Genomic DNA, 20,006 nt, shown 5'->3' on the forward strand with positions numbered 1-20,006 from the left:
CAAAATCTGAGGAATAATTCCTAAGGCTGCTCTGACCTCCACATTCATGCATAAGTGCACATGAACATGAAAAGTACATATACACATAAAAATAAGTGGGGGGTTGTGTTGTGGCCCTCTCCACTCCATGCTTGGCAGCCACTGTTTCCCAGCCCAAGCTGCCGATCCAGTCTGCGGGTCAGGGGAGAGAGAGAGAGAGAGAGAGAGAGAGAGAGAGAGAGAGAGAGAGAGAGAGAGAGAGAGAGAGAGAGGATAAAGGGGAAGAGACATGAAGAATGGAGACAAGACAGAGGTTCTGATCAGGTCTCAAGTCTTATTTATTGAAGGGAAATCTGGGGTATTTATACACTTTTGCCACGTGCCTTGTAGGCGCGTGAATACCACATGCCTTGCAGGTGTTGATATGATGTAAGCCTTACAGGCGTGGATACCATGTGCACCTTATAGGCTTGTATGGCATGGATAGCACGTGGATAGCATGTGAACCGCATGCCTTGCAGCTGGGGGGCAGTAAACAGCAAAACAAAATATGTGGGATATCAGGGTGTGCTTCAGCTGTTGTAGGCTGTTGAAAAACAAGTCTCACGTCAGGGTATATGGCTCAAGGTGGCTGCAAAGCTGATAGCCGCTTTCTGCTAAAAGTCGGTTCCCAACAGGTCTGACTGCCACATACGTGCATGTATGTGTACTAACACATGTACAAACATACATATACAAATAATCAAATAGGGTCTAGACCTCTGTATGCATGTGTGCATATACATACTAGTATATTCACAAACATACATATACAGACAAAATTTATAGGGTCTGACTTTCACACACACACACACACAAACACACATATCTATGCACTAGCACATGCACATATGCATACATATGCATACAAAAGTAAATAAATAGGCTCTAAACTTTCACATGTATGTGTGCATATGTGCACTAACACCTGCATAGACATACATATATACAAACAAAATAAGTATGGTCTGAGCTCCACACATTTTCCTTCTCTCTCTCTCTCTCTCTCCCTCTCTCTCTCTTCATATATATATATATATATGTGTGTGTGTGTGTGTGTGTGTGTGTGTGTGTGTGTGTGTAATTTTTCTATTGTATTGATTTGGATATTTTACAAATTTCATCATTTGTTATTTTTTAATAAGCTGATTCAAGGCAACAGCTTTTATACAAATCAGGGTATTGTGAGTAGCAACTTTGTAGGTTCTTTGTCTTTCTTTTTTCTTCCTTTCTTCTTTTCTAGTAGCTAGTTGGTTGTTTTAGTTTTCATCAGTCTTAGTGATAAAGAATTAATTTGGCATCTTCTGTGACTACTGTTCTGTGTGCATCAGTCATTGCAAGTTGTTTTCTGCATTTGAAAGTTGTGAAAATGTTTTTTCTGCACCATATAAGTGTCTATGACTTGTCTGAATATAAAACTCCTGTTTATACTGCATGCACGATTCTGCTTAATGATAACACTTACAGGTGGTATTTAAATATATTCTTACTTATTCTGAGAGAATGTCTAGTGATAATTTTGTTAAATTTGAATCTCACCTTCCATTTCTGTTTGTCGTTATCATTACAGTATAACATCTTGTTAGCATCACCAGGGAAATAAATCGAGAATCAGAACATACAAGAGAATGCTGAATACTGCTCATTTCTAAGGTGTCTGTGTATTTTTAGACAATTGTTGATCTTAGAAATAAAAAAAACACAATTATACAAATTTTATGAAACCATTAAAGTAACAAACAGACTTAAGAACTCATATCACATAAAGAATGATATATGTACATTGTAGGCTCAACGGAATCCGTAGTATGAAAGACTGAATGGTCACAATTAACTTCCTCAGACAAGCAGCATAGCGACATGGATATAAATATTTAAGTTTCTGAGTTTCAGAGAAAAGCCTGAGATTCTGAGAGGACTAGAGCCAGTCTCACCACTCAGTGCTCAGTCTAGCGCTGCTTACCTCCTGACACTTCCGTGTCTTCAATGTGCGTCAATAAAGCCACTGCTAGCCCTTCATGTAGTGGGGTGAGATGCTGTGTGGAGAAAGATGATTGAAGTGCTAGCCATGCAAGACCTACTCGATAAATGCTAATACTTAATCCCATAAATAATTTTAGGTGGCTAAGACAGATCTTTACTTGTCTGTAAAAGGTTCTTACAAATCACTAAAAAGAAATATATATGTGTCACAGAAACCTGAGCAAATGAATTGCCAATAACGAATGAGAAAAAAAGTCAAATACGAGGAGCATATGAATGTTGTAAAACCAATATGTGGTACTAAATAAATGAATATTAAAATATAATAATGAAGATTCTCAGACCTTGGAGACCTCCGGGGATCCAAGTTTGCAGATTATGTGTGCACAGCTAGCTGCCTCAGGTGTTCGAACCATGACTCTTTTACTCCTCCTGGATGTCCTCTGCTTGGGAATAGCCTTAGTCACTCTAAACTTTGATCAAACGTTTAATGTACAGTGGCACCAGTGGAAGTCCACACAAAGAAGATTGTATGGCGTGAATGAGGAAGAGTGGAGGAGAGCGGTGCGGAAAAACATGAGAATGATCCAGATTCACAACAGGGAATACAGCAATGGGAAGCAGGGCTTAACCATGGAGATGAACGCCTTTGGTGACATGACCAATGAGAAATCCAGGCAGGTGGTGAATGGCTATCAGCACCAGAAGCACAAGAAGAGGAAGATATTTCAGGAAACTACGATGCTTCAGATTCCCAAGACTGTGGACTGGAAAGGAAAGGGTTGTGTGACTCCTGTAAAGAATCAGAGCCAGTGTGGTTCTTCTTGGGTGTTTAGCACATCGGGTTGCCTAGAAGGACAGATGTGCCTTAAGACTGGCAAACTGGTCTCACTGAGTGAACAGAACCTTGTGGACTGTTCTCATCCTAAAGGCAATCAGGGCTGTAATGGAGGCCTGATGGATTTTTCTTTCCATTACATTAATAAACATGGAGATCTGGATTCAAAGGACGCTTATCCCTATGAAGCAAAGGATGGATCTTGTAAATACAGAGCTGAGTGTGCTGTGTGGCTAATGACACGCAGTTCATGGATATCCCTCAGCAAGAGAAAGCCCTCATGAAGGCTGTGGCAGCTGTGGGGGCTCATTTCTGTTGCCATGGATGCAAGCCATCCATCTCTCCAGTTCTATAGTTCAGCCATCTACAGTGAACCCAACTATAGCAGCAAGAACCTCGACTATGGGGTTCTCTGGTTGTTGGCTATGGATTTGAAGGAACAGATTCAAATAAGAGTAAATATTGGCTTGTCAAGAACAGCTGGGGTCATGAATGGTGTATGGATGGCTACGTCAAAATACCCAGACAAGGACAGCCACTGTGGACTTACCATTGCAGCTAGCTATCCTATGGTGAATTGACAAATAGTGGTAAAAGGGACTTATAGACACTAGATCCAAAAGAATTCATCTTAAAACTGACCAAACCCTTACTGAGTAAGACCATGGTACTTGAATCATTGAGGATTCAAGTCATAATTTGAATTCTGTTGACATTTTTACATGGGTTAAATGTTAGCATTACTTAAAACTCCTATTGTAAACAGCTTTATAATATTGAACATGTACTGCTTAATTCTGAGTCTGGAATATTTGTTTTATAAAGGTTGTATAAAACTTTACTTTTTAAAAATAAATTTTAGCTCAGCGTGTGTATAAAAAATATAATAATGAAAAGCAAGTTAAAATTATGATTGGTAGAATATGGTGGTACATGCCTACCTGCCATTTCAGGACTTAGGCAATAGAGGCAAAAGTTTATATATTTAAAGCCAGCTTTGAACTCACAGTGAGACTCTACTTCAACAAAGTAAAAATAAACTAAAATAAATAAAATTTCAATGGAATCCTATTTCAATATGTACTCATTAAAAAAAAATATTGTCTTCTTTGGGCCAGTGTGAGCAAACACACACAAACTTACTGTTTGTGTGTAAAAGATGCTGTCAACTTCTTCCTAAAGCTCTCTTATGGAACCCTCAGAAAGAAGCATGCCATTAGTACTTGAATTCCCAATCCAGTTTCAGAACTTCATTCTAAGGAAACAAGCACACAAGAGAAAAGTGCTTTACCACTGATGATATCAGGGTGGTACCCATCCATTAAACCGGCATGCAGTAGGGCTGCAAGCTTGAGGCCAGTCAGGGCCACACAGGAAGGTTGTCTTAACATACAACCATCTCTGAGTGGTTGTTATAGGAAAAAAATTAATTAGTTACATAGCCAGTTATAAGAGGTTACTGAAGTAAACTATTATATATAAACTTCTATATAAAAATCAATAATGATTTTGAGGTGTGTTAATTTTTGGTAATTGGTATTATTTATTTTGCTATGAGACAAGCTATGAAATCCTTATACTACCAATTTCCCCATAATATCCCATTTTTTATTAAGAGTAGTTTTACCAGGGTATGTAGGAAGACCAGGAATTGAAGATCATCTTCCAGTATATAACATGTGTTAAGACAGTATGGACTACTTAAAACCCTGTCTAAAAATAAATGTCACAGAACAAGAGAATAGATCTTATGAGAGTGTACATTGTAAATAATAACAGTAATAAAAGTACTGCTTTATGTTTAAAATGAGGATCTAGCTGCAATGAACTTATTATTTCTATAATTTAAAACAGAGTAAATAAGGGAAAGCATGCAGAAGCAATATAGGCATTGCTCATATTTGGATTTGGTATATAATATTTTGTATTATATTTATTGCTTTTCAATTATAACAAATAATATGTTATTTGAAGTCTGGTCATGTTTAGCTCACTGGGCTACAAAACTAGGAATACTGCAATAATACTAAATAATCAGGTTAGCATAAACTATATTTGAAGGTTCATTTTTGTTATTACACCCCAATACATAATGGTAGCTCTCCATGAGTCAAAATTTCATATTACAAAACATGAGAGGCTGAAGAGGTGACCCAGAGAATAACACACTTGCTTACTGGATTGTAAGGACCAGAGTGTGTATCTGTGGCACCTATGTAAAAATCAGGCAGGTATATTTTCCGTGATTCAAGTGTGTGAGAGGCAGAGACAGCAGATCCTTCCTTGCTGGCTTGCTAAACTAGCAGAACTGTGAGGGCTGGGCTCTTCGAGGGACCCTTCTGCAGTTAATAAACTAAAGAATGACTAAGGAAGATAACCTAAGTTAACTTTTGGCCTTCACATGTACACATACATACACACATGTACAAGTACATTTATACACATAAGTACCCACATAGTTGTGTAAGCACATACATACACTTCACAGGTTTTATTTTGTGTTTGTGTGTGTTCATTGGATACTCATGTTAAGAGTAAATGAGGAACCAAGCACATGTGTGCATGTGCTTGTAAAGGCCAGATCTTGGATGCCTGCCTTTCTTTCTTTCTTTCTTCCTTCCTTCCTTCCTTCCTTCCTTCCTTCCTTCCTTCCTTCCTTTCTTTCTTTCTTTCTTTCTTTCTTTCTTTCTTTCTTTCTTTCTTTCTTTCTCTATTCATCTGTCTGTCTATCTATATCTACATGTCTATTTTATTTATTTATAATTTGTTTGTTTGTTTGTTTTGATTCTTGTTGAGAAAGGGACTCTCCCTGGTCTGGAAGTCACAGGGTAGGCTAGGCTGGCTGCCTTAGGTAAGCTCTAGGGATCCACTTGTCTCTTCCCAGAACTAGGTTTCTACTTGCACAGCACCTTGCTAACTGGCTTTTTAAACATAGGTGAGGGAATGAAACTCAAGTCTTTGGACTTGAACAGCAAGCACTTTACTGACTGAGCTGTTTTCCCTGGCCTTATATTAAAATTTTAATTATGAACTCAACCTGAGTTTACATTAAGATACAAAATGTATGCAAGTTATTTTAAGAGTGTATAGCCATTTTACATATTGATTTTAATTAAGTAACATACTGATTCTGATATTTGGCGATGAGTATAAAGGAACTTGAGAGGCATTGCTGCTCTGTCCACCAACGAAAAGCTGAACATTCTATAGTAGCAGCTTTATGGGGGCTATCAAACCTTTGTTGCCACAGAGACAACCACTTCCAGAAGTTTGAAATGATGAGTTCAGAGAATGTGGAGGTTTGCTTGGTGGGGCTGTTGCTACAGGTGTCTGAACTTTTGGGGGCAACAGGGGTGCCACTACCCATATCTTCCAGAATACGAAGCTCGGGGCCTCCAACCGGGAGAACCCAATAACTCAACTCTGCTGCAGAAAACAATTTGAGGCCAGATCAGGAAGCAGCAGAATTGTGTTATTACCCAAAGATAGAGGATAATACTGCACACTTTAAATATAAGGGTGTGAAGAACTGGGATAAGATGTTTTAATGGTCACTTTGTGACTTCTAGTTTTTGACATTATGCTGCTTAGAGAATGTAATGCTTCATCATTACCTAGCTTAAGACTGAAGTATAAACATGAGTGGGTTTATTTACTTTTCTTATATCATGAATTTTCTTTCCCAAATACAAATTTCAGAGGGGTGTGTGTGTGTGTGTGTGTGTGTGTGTGTGTCTTAAAATGTTCAGGTTTAGGGATAAGTGAGGAAAGCTGAGAATGGGTCCACTGAAAAGTCAAATACCCTTCTGGCCCCAAGCAAGAACAGGTTATGGCAATGTGGCTTAGAGAAGGGAGTACTGTCTTTGCAGAACATCTTGATTGTCTTAGTTTTGATGAGATTCTTGATTCTTAGCTGCAGGAGATGCCAACAGAGTCCTAGAGCAAAGAGCTTCTTTCTCTTCACAGATTCCTTCTTTTTGCCTGGCATCTGAGCTAGAAACTCTCGGAACACTTCCCTCATGTTTGAAAGAACTGCCTAGAGACTAGCTTGAGGGGGAAAGAATCCTCAGGCATTCAGTTTTGGAAGATGGCCCATGTGTTTCTGGATTTCCCCTTTGGAAATGTCACATGGTCCTCAAAGGGAAGGTCTGAAGAGTCCCTGGTGGTTTAAATAGAAAGAAAGGGGAAATTGCCTATGATGATATAGGAGCCAGGAGCCTGGAGCTTTCAGTTTACAAAGATTATTCTCCCAAAGAAATATTTTTGACAGGAGACTAGGGAGAGCTCTACTATGTGTGCCTTGCAATAAAGAGTTAAAACAAAAAACAACAACAACAACAAAAAACAAACAAACAAAAACAACAAAACACTTTGAAAAAAAAAAAACAATTATGATGATTATTTAACTGGAGCCAAAGCCACAGGCCAGACTCTGGCTTTCCAATGTGTCAAATCTGACCACTCACTCCAAAGAAAGCAGATGAAGATCGGAGTGAAAGGTAGGAAAAGTGCTTTAATGGAAAGAATTCTGTTGAGTAGATGGAAAGTCAACACTTCATCCCCTCTTCAGTGTCTGGCATGATCTTCCGGTACGAACAGAGGAGTTCAGTTGAGAACTGTGCATTCTGAAGCAGTATTGGTATGATTATTTTCTTTTCCTTATTTTTCTTTTTTTGAGACAGATCATTCTTTTTCTTGGAGCTACTAGGCTGCTTAGCCAAGACACTTCAGGGCACTATCTCTACTATCCAGCTCTGGGATTAAAAGTAAGCACTTCCACCTTTGAGTTTGTGCTTTGTTTTATTTAACTTGGTTTCTGGAGATCAAACGTAATTCCTCATGCTTGTAAGACAAGCGCTTCACCAAATCAACTATCTCCCTAGCTCAATAATTTTCTTCTGTAAATGAAGTGTAAGTTGATTAAGGGGTACATTGCTCAGGGTGGGGGCAGAGGAGTGCTGATGTTGCTAAATTTTTAATGTGTTGTAGTCCTAATCAAGGAGTGCTAGGAAAACTGGATGTTCACATGTAGAAGTAGCTTCACGAATGCAGAGCTAAACAGGTGATTGGCTCACCACTATGCAGGCAGGCACACACAAAACGAAGACAGATGGTGTGAAAAGATTGAATGTTCACATTTAGAGGAATGAAATTAGACATGTATACAATATCCTGTAAACACACACACACACACACACACACACACACACACACACACACACACAAAGCTCCAAATAGATTGGAATTTTAAAGCTTTAAAACACACCTATATCTACAAGATATATGTGTAGGAAAGGATTTGTTGAATGAGATTCCATTCATTCAGGAATTAAGGCCAAAAATTGACAAATGAGATGCCATAAAATTAAAATGCACTGAACAGCTAAGGAAACAATAGGAAAAAGAAGAAACCTATGAATTGGGAGAGAAGTGCTGTCAGGCATACATCCAGGGGAGGAATAAAATTAATAATAATAATAATAATAATAATAATAATAATAATAATAAAAAAATATGTTAACCAATAAAAATTGCCTAAGGAACTGATCTTAGGCTTCTCACAAGAAGAAATAAAACTGACTAATGGCATCTTAGAGTGCTCATCATTCTTAGCAATTAGAGGAAGAGAAATTAAGACTACCTTGAGAATTTGCCTTTCTTAGCCAAAATGACTGAGGTTAAGACTCATCTGACAATAAATGCTGAAGGGGCTGCAGGGAAAGAGGACCCCTTATTCACCGTTGCTGGTACTGCATACTGGTGCAAATACTATGGAAATTTGTGTGGAGAGTTCTCAAAGGGCTAGAAGTAGATCCACCACATGGCTCAGCTATACCACTACTTGGCATATGCTCAAAAGCCTCAGGATCCTACTACCGATATGCTTGCTTGGTCATTGGTTCATTGTTGCTCTATTCATAATACCTAAAATAAGGAAGCAGCCTTGGTGTCTATCAATTTATGAGTGGATAAGAAAAACGTGAGGCACCTGTACAATGGAATTCTTCTCAACTGTAAAAGAAAGTGAAATGTTCAGGTAATAAATGAAACTGGAAAGTGTTACAACTGAGGTAACTTGAACCAGAAACACAGTGCTGCATGTTCTTTCTTATTTGTGCATCCTAGCTCCAGATCCTTAGACTTGAGTCCAAAACCTGAGATAATCACAGAAGACATGAAAATAGAGTCTATGAGGGAAGCAGAGCTTTACAGAGGAACTGTTGGGGGCCGACTTTTAGCAGAAAGCAGCTATCAGCTTTGCAGCCATCTTGAACCATATACCCTGACATGAGACTTGGATTACAATAGCCTACAACAGCTGAGCACACTCCGATAATCTTGGTTTAGATACCTTGGGTGCGTGAGATTAAAGGTGTGTGAGATTAAAGGTGTGTGACTTAAGAGTGACCTAGAGATCAGATTTAGAGACAAGACCTAAGGGCATGATTATAGGTGTGACCAAAAGTCGTGGCTTAGATGTGAGACATATAAAAGGCTAGAGGCAGACAGAGAGAGGAACAGATTACTTGACATTAGGTAGAAGACACTTGGCTCTAGAGAGAAACAGACACAACAGAGAGAAGACAGAGAAGCAGGCACGTGGAAGAGAACTTGGAAGAAGTAACTTGGAACTTGGAGGCACTAGGGACTAGGAACTAGGGACTAAGAATTTAGGAATGAGACACTTAGAGGAAGAGAGACTGAAGAATAAACGGGATTGAAACACACTCTGTCTGGTCTCCATTCTTCAAGTCTGCCCTCACCCTCTCTCTTGCTGAACCCCGACCCGCGGACTGGAGAGGCAGCTTGGACCGGGATACAGTGGCCGCCAAACGCAGGGCAGCCCGGGCCGCAACATTTTTTGGCAGCCTGAACGTGGGGCTAGTGCGGCTCCCAACATTTTTTGGTGCCTGAACATGGGGCTAGTGCGGGTCCCAACAAGGAACATAGTAGAACACAAGTTGCTATCAAATGAAAAAGAGGTGAAATCAAGTGGGGCTTAGCTGAGGAGGAAGTACAGTAACACAGAAGTAAGGGAAGAAGGAAAAAAATAACACTAAGGATATTTGAATAAGCCATAGTGAAATATCATTTTACAATCTTTCTGAAAATGCTTTATATCTGTAGGCAAATAATATATTTTAAGTGAAATTACATCATAATGAAGTGATAATGCCCCTTCTAACAATACCATAGACTATCTATCAAAAACCTCTAGAACCAAGGAAGGGAATTCTCCATTCAAGTTGTTGGCCAGGGGTGTCCCAGAGACCAACAAATCTATATAAGCTATCGCCATTGCTCTTGGTTGCCTTACAGAACTTGAAGGTAATACCATCTTGCTGAAGACACCACATATTTCAAACACAAAACTTAGAGGAATAAAGCCAGCACTGACTTGGAAGCCTGTTCTTTGATTACTAGCTCTCATAGTATCATAAGGTGCCATGCAAGCTGCCAAAGGGGAAAAGTAATCAGTAGTCGTAGCCAACTGTAGAAAGCCCATAAGCCACAACAATGACCAACATGGCAAGTTATCCTCAAGGATGCAATAGTGGCACTTTTATCTTGGGGCCAACCAACAGCTGTCTAACTAAATTGAAGGCCAACTAAATAAGAGGAAATACATTGCTGGTACAGTAAACTTTGTAAACTATCTACGACTAGAGAGATCGTAACTCTAGAGAACTTCCTATTACCCTAAACCAATATCTAACTGTATTCTGAATATTTTTCCTATACCCACAAATAAATATATCTTTTACTCATCATCAAAGAAGCTTCTTTCTGATAAAAGCTACTACAGAGATCCACAACTGTTCAACTGTTTTTATATATGTGTGAATTTAATATATATTTATATATATGAATTATGCATTTTTATATATTTACATATGAATTAAACACAATAATTAATTAAATATACACACACATCTCAAAAACAAGTGTTTTTGTTGTTACTGTTTGGCTTTTAGCAAAATCAGTTTTTAAGTCAATGCTCTAATTGTAGGATCTGTCTGTAATAAAACAATCTATAGAGGTATGAGCAATGAACTTATTAATGACACGCAAAAACCTGCTCTTTTGCCAAAAATTCTTTACTCAATTTACTGAAGGATAAAGCAAGGGAGTAGGAGTAAGGAAGGAAGAGAATAGGAAGAGATGAAACCTATGGGTCTGAATGTTGCCACAGTTCTCTGAGAGACTGTTGACTATAGAAGACTTACACCTTTGCCTAAAGAATCTGGGCCAACATTTTGGGAAACACTGATTGATGATTGCTAAGTTCTTACATTTACGACACTGGAATACACACCAGTTCAGCAGCTCATGAGAGTACTTACTAGTGTTGGTAATGTCACAGAAAAGCATATAGTTCATGTATTTAATTATTAAGTTTTAATTAAGCACAAGAATCCATTAAAGACCATAATGGTGGAACCTGGGACCTCAGTTTTGTTAGTCAAATGCTCTACCTTATAGCTATACCCCAATCTTGGCAGAACTGTCCTTGTTCTCCAGTCAGAATCAGACTTATTAAAAATACTATTACATATACTGTGGAAACTATTGTTTCATAGGTCATGAAACATAATAGCTTTTCTTTAATATTTCCTACAAAGAAGCAATTCAGGTTTTTGTTACACCATCTTAGTTGAAAGTAAAATATAACTTACATTGTAACAATAATGATATAAATGGTATATTTTTTACACCATACTATGGGCATGGTATCTCAGACTAAATACTCACAGAGTCAAGAATAAATAAAGCCAGGCCACACTCAGACTGCCCATAGAGATAGGCAGGTTCAGGAGTAGATAGGTGTTTGATAAGGCAATAACCGTTTTGTAAAATGGTAACTGTAACTATAAAGTCTAGGTCTTAGACATATAAGGTCATTCACTATAATAATAATAATTTCAGGGACTGGTGAGATTGTTCACTAGACAAAATGTTTCTTGTAAAAACATGAATGCCTGAGTTTCTTGGGGCACTATGGTGCACACATGTGACAACAGCATTTTAAGAAGGTAAAAGGCAGATCTCGGATACTCATTGGCCAGCCTATGATGGACAGTAAGCCCAGGTTCACTGAGAGACCTTAAAACTAAGATTAAGTGAAACAGTGAAAGACAATCAACATTGACTTCTGGCCTCTGCGTGTACGTGCACATGGATAACTACACACACACACACACACACACACACACACACCACATATATCACACAGCATAAAAAATCAAATAAAATATTCTGAACAATGTTCATAATAGTGAGATGAAGAAAAGCCAATATGAATGACAACAAATGACCAAGTGAGGCTTCAAATAGAAAAATATATAGTCTGCTAAAGTGAAATTTTCTGTGGTTACATTAAAATTCAGAATCTAAATATATGAAGATAGTGTTGTTGTCCTGGAGATTAAACCTAGAAAATCACTCCAAAGGCAGTACAGAGAGAAAATGAAATGAAACCATGGCAGTTTTATAGCCAATATAACTATAAAATTATAAATGTAAATCCGTATATCCAGGATAAGATTCCAAAAGAGACCCAAGGACCAAAAGGTTGACATAAATGGTATTTTTTATGCCATATTATAGGCATGCTATCTCAGACTAAATACTCACAGAAACAAGAAGAAATAAAGTCAGGCCACACTCAGACTGTCCACAGGAGACAAGCAGAACACCACGTCAAAGGAAAATCTTTTTTTAAACTTAAAGTCAGTTTTGCTATTTTGTAACATGAAAAGAAATTCTATCTAGCAGATATCCTATGTGAGATCTGACTTCAGAATAAATGGTCATACTCACACCATGTTGTAAAATACAAGAACGTCATTCCTGCCGTGTAAGTAAGGCCCTGTGAACTCAGGTATGTTAAGTACAATTCACAAGCTCACTCAGACAACACGTGGTAGTGAGAAGACAGCATAACATTTTCACTGCATGTAATATACCTTGATAAGCATTGGTATTTAAATGGATGTATTTTGTCAGGATGTATGCTTTTTTGCCTCAGAAGAGTAATTCTCACAATTTTCCCCTCTTGGATCAAATGATCTTGCTGCACTTTCAGTGATCTAGCTAGCTTGAGTACATGCTTTTTGCTTCATTGCTGTTCCTTCTTTGCTTCATGTATTTGGCACTGGGGACGTGACCACTCTTTTGTCTCCATCACTGCTGACTTAGAAGTCACACATGTTCTTGTTTCTAGTAAAAGGACCCCATATACCAAAAATAACGTTACATGTTATTAAATAAATAAATAAATATCAAGACTGTCGAATACTTAGTCTTTGAATGTATGCCCCTGCAAAATAAGGATTTCTTAGTTTTGTTCCTAGTCTCAGTCACTCTGATCCCAGTGACTATGATTTTGGGTTTTGCTACTACATAACATAAAATCAGAAAGTATTAACTACATCATACTTATAAAATTTTTTCATATTATATGTTTGTATTTTCAAAAACCTTCATTTTATTTGTGAATTCATGAATATAATAAAAATTCTAATAAAGTATTAAATTCTGGCTTTAGGTGAAATTGTTACCTTACTAATTGCTATTAAACATTTCCCAGGACCCTTACTTCTCTGATACCAAGTCATAATTTCAATTTCTCTTAGCTCACTGAACCACTACTTCTGATCAGTGTGCAAATCTCCTAGAATCTTAATTCACACATTGTTACTTACTTTTCTGTGTTGATTTTATATCCCACCACTTTGCAGAAAGCATTTACTGGGTCCAAGACTATCCTGTAGTCTATGAATTTTTTAAATAAAGATTTGTGTCATCTGGAAATGAGGGTTATTTCACTTTCCTGTTTCCTATTTATTTGCCTTTCACTTTGTTCTCTTGTCTTATTGGTCCAGCTAAGATTATGGACACTGCACTGGATGAGCACAGAGTGTGAGCTTTTATTTTCATTTCATATTTTAGAGGACTAGTACCTATAATTTAGTTTCTCCACTTTAATATAATGATAGCTATAGATTTGCTATGCTCTGTTCCGTTCCGTTTCCTCTGTCCCTAGTTTATTTAGGGAATACGCAGGGCTGTTGAACTTTATCAGTAGCCTTTGTGCATTAATTGAGATCATTGTAATTTACATCCTTAAGTGTACATTTGGGCTGAATTCCACTTGTTGATTTCCATATGTTGCACCAAAATTTCCACTTTTGGCAAGAAACCAATTTGGTCATGGAATATGGTCTTCTTATGTTGTTGAATTCTCTTTGCCAGAAGATGTTAACATCCATGTTCATCAGTGAAATTGGTTCATGGTTTCCTTTTAGTTCTCATGTGCTTCTCAGGGTAATGCTGGATTTACGGGATGAGTACAGCAAGCAGTGTTTCTTTCTTTTCTGTTTCATGGAACAATATGAGGGTATGAGGAGCACTGGCTTTTTTTTTCCAGTTTATAGAATCTGGCATTTGATGCATGTGGTCCTGGGCTTTTCTTTGTTGAGCTTTTAAGATTACAGTTTTAATCTTGGTTATCAGATTTTTTTTTTACATATTTTTGTTTTATTTTTGGTAGGTCATATGTGTATAGAAATTTATCCATCTCACTTATATTTTCCAGTTATTTTGGTATACATGACTTAAAAATATCCCTAATGTTTTTATGGATTTTATTAGAATCTATAAAATCTTCCTCCTTTTCAATTTCTTATTTGTTTATTCTGGGTCTTTAATTTGGTTAGTTTGCTTACATGTTTTTCGATCAATACTTTTTAAAATTTGATTCTCTGTATCAAACTTTTTATCTTTATTTCATTAATCTTTGATACAATCTTTGTCATTTCTATAATGTTTAATTTCTTTTTTTTCCTAGAACAATGAGGTGATCACTAGGTATTGGGTGGAAATCTTTTTGACTTTTTAAAACTATGAACATCTACACTATAAATTTAACTGCCTTTAAAGTGGATCTAAAATGTTTTGAAATTTTGTACTTTTACTTTTCATTTGATTTTAACAATTTACCCCGTAACAACTAGTGGTTCAAATAAGAATGACCCCCATAGGATTATACATATGAATACTTGGTCTCCACTTATTTGAACTGTTTAGGAAGAATTAGAAGGCATGGTCTAGTTGGAGGAGATATGTCATTGGGGAGTGGTCTTTGAGATTTCAAAAGCTCTCTCTCTCTCTCTCTCTCTCTCTCTCTCTCTCTCTCTCTCTCTCTCTCTCTCTCTCTCTCTCTCTCTCTCTCCTTTGTGATTTAGGCTTGTGGATCAAGTTACCACTCTGCTTCAGCACCATGTCTCCCTATCTGTCGTCATTCTCTTGGCTAAGGTGGTCATGAAATTGTAAGGAAGTTCTCAATTAATTGCTTTCCTTTATGAGCTGCATGTCTCTTCACAGCAATAGAAAAGTAACTAATACAACAACCTCCTGATTCATCCAGAGGATATTGTTCAGTTTTTGTAGTTTCTCTTGATATCGATTTGTCATTTTCTTCTCTTTTAGTTGAAGTCATCAACTTTATTGGATAATAGCATAATGATATCAGCCTGCATTTAACTTCTGTTGGGTTGGTAGAATATTTTTCATTCTTAGACTCTCAGTCTGTGGGTGCCTTTAACAGTGGGGTGTGTTTTTCGCAGGGACAATAGCAATTAGATTAAAAAATTTTCCTGTCAGTTAGTCTTCATATCTTTATTGGTGAGTTGAGGCCATTTACATCTAAAATTTACATTTATATTAAGAAGTTTTTTCATTCTTGTTATTTTGAGTTGTTTTTCTAGTAGAGTGATTGTTTTCCTGTTTCTCACCTGTTAGCACCTGGGCTTTGCTGGTTTAGCACCTGGTTTTTGCTGGACTGTGTGGATTTCAGTAGATGCCTTCCTGGTTTCCTTTGTTCCCATAGTTGTCTCCTGAAATTTATTTATTTTTGTTCTGTCATGGTTAAGACTGTTTTTTTCCCCTCTTTTGTATACAGTATTTCTTTAAATACAGGCAATGCTGACTTGATGATCAGTGTCTTAGTTTATGCTTATCTTGAAGTACCATTTTCTCTATACCAACTTTAAATGATGGATAAAGTCATCTTGGTTGGGAACTATTTACTTCTAGGGTTTGAAAGACGTTCCATATTTTCTTTGCATTTAAGGTTACTAGCAAGGGATATGTTATTCTGTGTTTCTGTTTTTGTATGTAACTTAAAATTTTTCTTACAGCTTTTAATGTAGTACTTTTATATCTACTTGTCTGTGTATATGCAGGTACATTCTTGGAGGGCAGAGGTTAACATATAAAATTCAGTTCTCTCTTTTATGTGATTCTAGGGATTAAATTCAAGAATCAAGAATAGAAGGATTAGAAGTAAATGCTGCCGTCATCTTTCCTTATAATTTATAGTATTGTTTCTGTTTTTGTTTTGTTTTGTTTTGTTTTATGTCTGTATTATAATGTATCACTGGTAGATTCTTCATGTATATTTGGAATTCTGCATGTCACTTATGTTTCAAGACTCTTTTTCTAGATTTAGAAATGTTTCTGCTATTATGTCATCAAATAGATTCTCTTTGCCTTTTCTTACATAGATACCTGGTTTCACTTTCTTGATCATATCCAAGAGTTCTTGGATGTTATAGGTATGGTTATGAAGTTTTCTTTCCCTCTTGATGCTTGACTGGCATAGTGTTCTTCATCCTTGTGTTTTTATTCTACTTGATCAACCCTATTAGTGACACTTCTCATTTTTTAAATTGGTTCATTGAACTTTTTATTCTTAATATTCCTATTTCCCCCCTTTCTTCTTGTTTTTAAAATATTGATTGACTTCCTGAATTTCTCTTCCATCTTGTAATTTAATTGATATCACTTAATTTTTCGTGTACTTTGCTAACTTTTGTACGTTGTTGAATTTCTGCTCCTGATCCTGAGTTAACTTCATTCACTTTGTTGTATTTTTTTTCAGGTTACTGATTTTTTCATTTTGGTTTTTACCAGAAAACCTTTGAAATATTCCTCTGTTGTTTTATGTATTACAGCATGTGCCAGTTTCATAGTTGAGGAGTTATCATGAGGACTCACATTGCCTTGATTTTTCATGTCTCATATGTTTTTGTGCTGTAATTTTGCCATTTATTGTTCTGTACGTATCTTCCTTGCAGTGATAAGGGTGTCTTAGTATGGAGTAGCCTGTTCTTAAATAATCAATCCATCAGTGAGTACAACTCAGTGAGGAGATGACAAACCCTTTTTTCCATGAGTGTTGCCTTGCCTCCTGAAGTCCTACCTAAAGGGTGGAGAGCACATTAAATTGCCCTGGACACTTGAATTGACATTTGAAAGCTTGAACTTCTATCATCAAGGCATGAATGTCTATCATTACCCTGCTTAAAAAAATATTGGTTGACAGAAAATTTTCCTTACAAAATTTGTTGGTGATAAAATCAAAATCAACACCATTTAAAAATTAATAGGAATTGGTGCATTTTCTTCTTGGAAGAAAATAAGGTTAAAATCTTTTGAGAGAGAAAGAATAGAAATTCAGAAAGCAGCTAGCTCAGTGAAAGTGTTAAACACCCCTCTAACATTATAATTAGGCTCTGAGAAAGAAGTAATAATGAAACTTATATTGACAGATACTCATAAATTAAAACAGAATGATATAGTATGGACAGTTATGGTTTATTTCAGGAATGTGTGAGTGATCTAATATTAGCAAATGTATTAATGGAACTAAGAGTTAAACATGGAAGATTAAATAGAGACATTTATCTTTCTTCTTTATTGTCTTCTTTTAATAGCTGAAATGACAGAAATATTTTTAAAATATTGTACAGAAAGACTAAGGGCAAGGAGTAAATGCATTATTTATGGTGGAGCAAATGTACTATTTCCCATTCTTTATTTAAATATCTTATTATTCATATAAGATCATAATGTTTCAATACATGCATCTCCTTTCCATCCATTGTAATTTCTCTTCTATCCCACTCCCATTCCCTCATATAACTTCTATTCCCTTATTATTTTTAAATCAATGAGTTTGCTTAGAGTTCCCTGATTGTATTTGGACCATTTACTGGAACATGGGTAGCCTCTTATGGGACCCATCAGTAACAAACCTGACTTTCCTTTCCCAGGCAGCCATTTGGTGCCAATAGCTCCTCAGCTAAAGGGCAGATTCCATGACCCATACATGCTGAGATGCTAGCTGGTTTGTCCATGTAGTCCTGGTTGCTATAAATCCTCATGTGCATTGGTACTGTCCTATTCAGCAAATACTATTTCACTGTAGTTACCCATTCCCCCTGGCTCTCAGAATCATTTTTCCCTCTCTTCTATGATTATATCTAAGCTTTGGTAAGATGGGGTGTGATGTATATGTTTCATTTAGAGCTGAGAACTCTAAAGTTTCTTATTCTCTTCACACTGACCACTTGTGTGTCTCTGTACTGATCAGCATCTATTGTAAAATGAAGCTATACTAATTTATGGGTACAAAGATGACAGCTTAGGGGGTAGTTTGTTATTGTGTGCCTTTAGCAGAATACTAATACTGGGTTCTCATATAGGACGGATGACCTAGCTAACTTTGAGTTTGGGTTCAGTTAACCATACCATACATTGGTTTCATTTTGTGGAGAAGGAATTAAATCCAATTAGAAAGTGCTGCATTACTGTCATGACATTTGTGCCACTATTACAGCAGTGGGGACATCTTGTCAGGCTGGTCATTATTGTAGCTCCCAGTGTTATAGCTAGGGGAGACTCTTTATGCCTTTTCTTCCCTGGTGTGTATAGAAATTTCTAACACTATGAAAGCTAGTGATGATACTTCCTGCTAAGTACCAGTAGATTTCCCCCATGTCCTTTCCCATGAGACCTATGGAACTCATCCATAAGTAAGTCTGGTCTCCACCCTGGGTCCAGCTTCCTTCTAAGCCTTACAGTGTGAAACCTCCCCAAACTCCCCAAGCTGGTCTTGCCTAGCTTCAGGACTATTGTGTATCTGGGCTCAACAGCCTTTTCTGGAGTGTCTTAGAGCCCGTGGGCTAGCCTGAGGTCATGTTTAGTCTCACCCTGACTTCCCCTATTTGACAGAAGCCACTGAGAGCTGTGGAACTTTCCATGTGCCTGTATTATTTCTTACATTTAACCACAGGTAAAAAGCACTGCATAATACATATGAAAACACGTGACATTACAGGTATTACTACAAATTTTACAGAAAATGACATGTGGCCCACAATCCATGAATGACTCTTTAGGGAGTTTCCTGTGATTCCTTTTTGTCAGTTTTTAAAAATATTTGAGTCATATAATCAGTATATTTTGTCAAAACTTTGATAAAAATCATTGAACAAAATTAGATTCTAGACTCTCATGAGGAATTTATAATTGTTTATGTATTGTTATAATAAATTAAAAATGACTGAAAGATATAGATAACATTTTGTTCCACAAAAATATGGTAGGAAAGTACACTATCTTAGAAATAAAAAGAAAAAGCAAACTAAAGTGATGTTAGTACAGAGCATTAGTAAAGCTCAGACTAAGCAGTGCCAGGGCCCTAGGTTTAACCTAGCCTCCAAATGCACATCAAATCACAGACATTCCAAAGAACAAGAAACTATCTCCACATGATGTGGTGTAGGAAAGGATTGTTAGAATAAGAAAAAAACAGACAGCTTTCCAAAGTGGAAAAAAAAAGAAGAAAGGTAGTAGTCATTTGCAAAAGGTGTGATGGGAGAACTGAGAACTGGAGAAACAGAAAGGTAAGTGCATAAGAGAAACATACCTTACAGCTTTAGCTGCTGGGCTACCCAGGGATGAAAGAAGGAAGCAGGGTCACCAAAGAGCAGCTGGTTGAGGAATAGTGAAGGGCTGAACCCCTCAGAGTAAACTGTTCATTAGGAAGAACCTCAAGTAAAAATGGAAGAGATAAAAAACCAACGGTCCCTAAAGTAGCAAGAGAAAAAACAGAGGAACAAGGAAAAGCAGGTTGGAACACTCACTCAAATGTGTGTCACTTCTCAACTACAATTTTGAAGCTATTGCAATGGCCAGATGAACAATTCAAAAATTTCATTTGGAACAATAATTGTGGGCCTCTCATGGATCATTGGCCAATACAATCCATGAGGGCAGTGGGAGCAGAGACATAAAATAGTGGTTTCGAGAGCCCTGT

General features: G+C 37.0%; 1 protein-coding gene and 1 pseudogene across 1 annotated transcript in view; both read left to right on the forward strand.

Annotated features, from left to right (window-relative positions):
* The window catches only part of Gabrb3 (gamma-aminobutyric acid type A receptor subunit beta3), a 389,323-nt gene that overhangs the window by 133,838 nt on the left and 235,479 nt on the right, over positions 1–20,006 (forward strand). The window lies entirely within an intron of this gene.
* Positions 2,416–3,420, forward strand: LOC117704046 (procathepsin L pseudogene; annotated as a pseudogene).

Source organism: Arvicanthis niloticus, chromosome 1 (genome assembly GCF_011762505.2).
Source record: "Arvicanthis niloticus isolate mArvNil1 chromosome 1, mArvNil1.pat.X, whole genome shotgun sequence".
Taxonomy (NCBI): Eukaryota; Metazoa; Chordata; class Mammalia; order Rodentia; family Muridae; genus Arvicanthis; species Arvicanthis niloticus.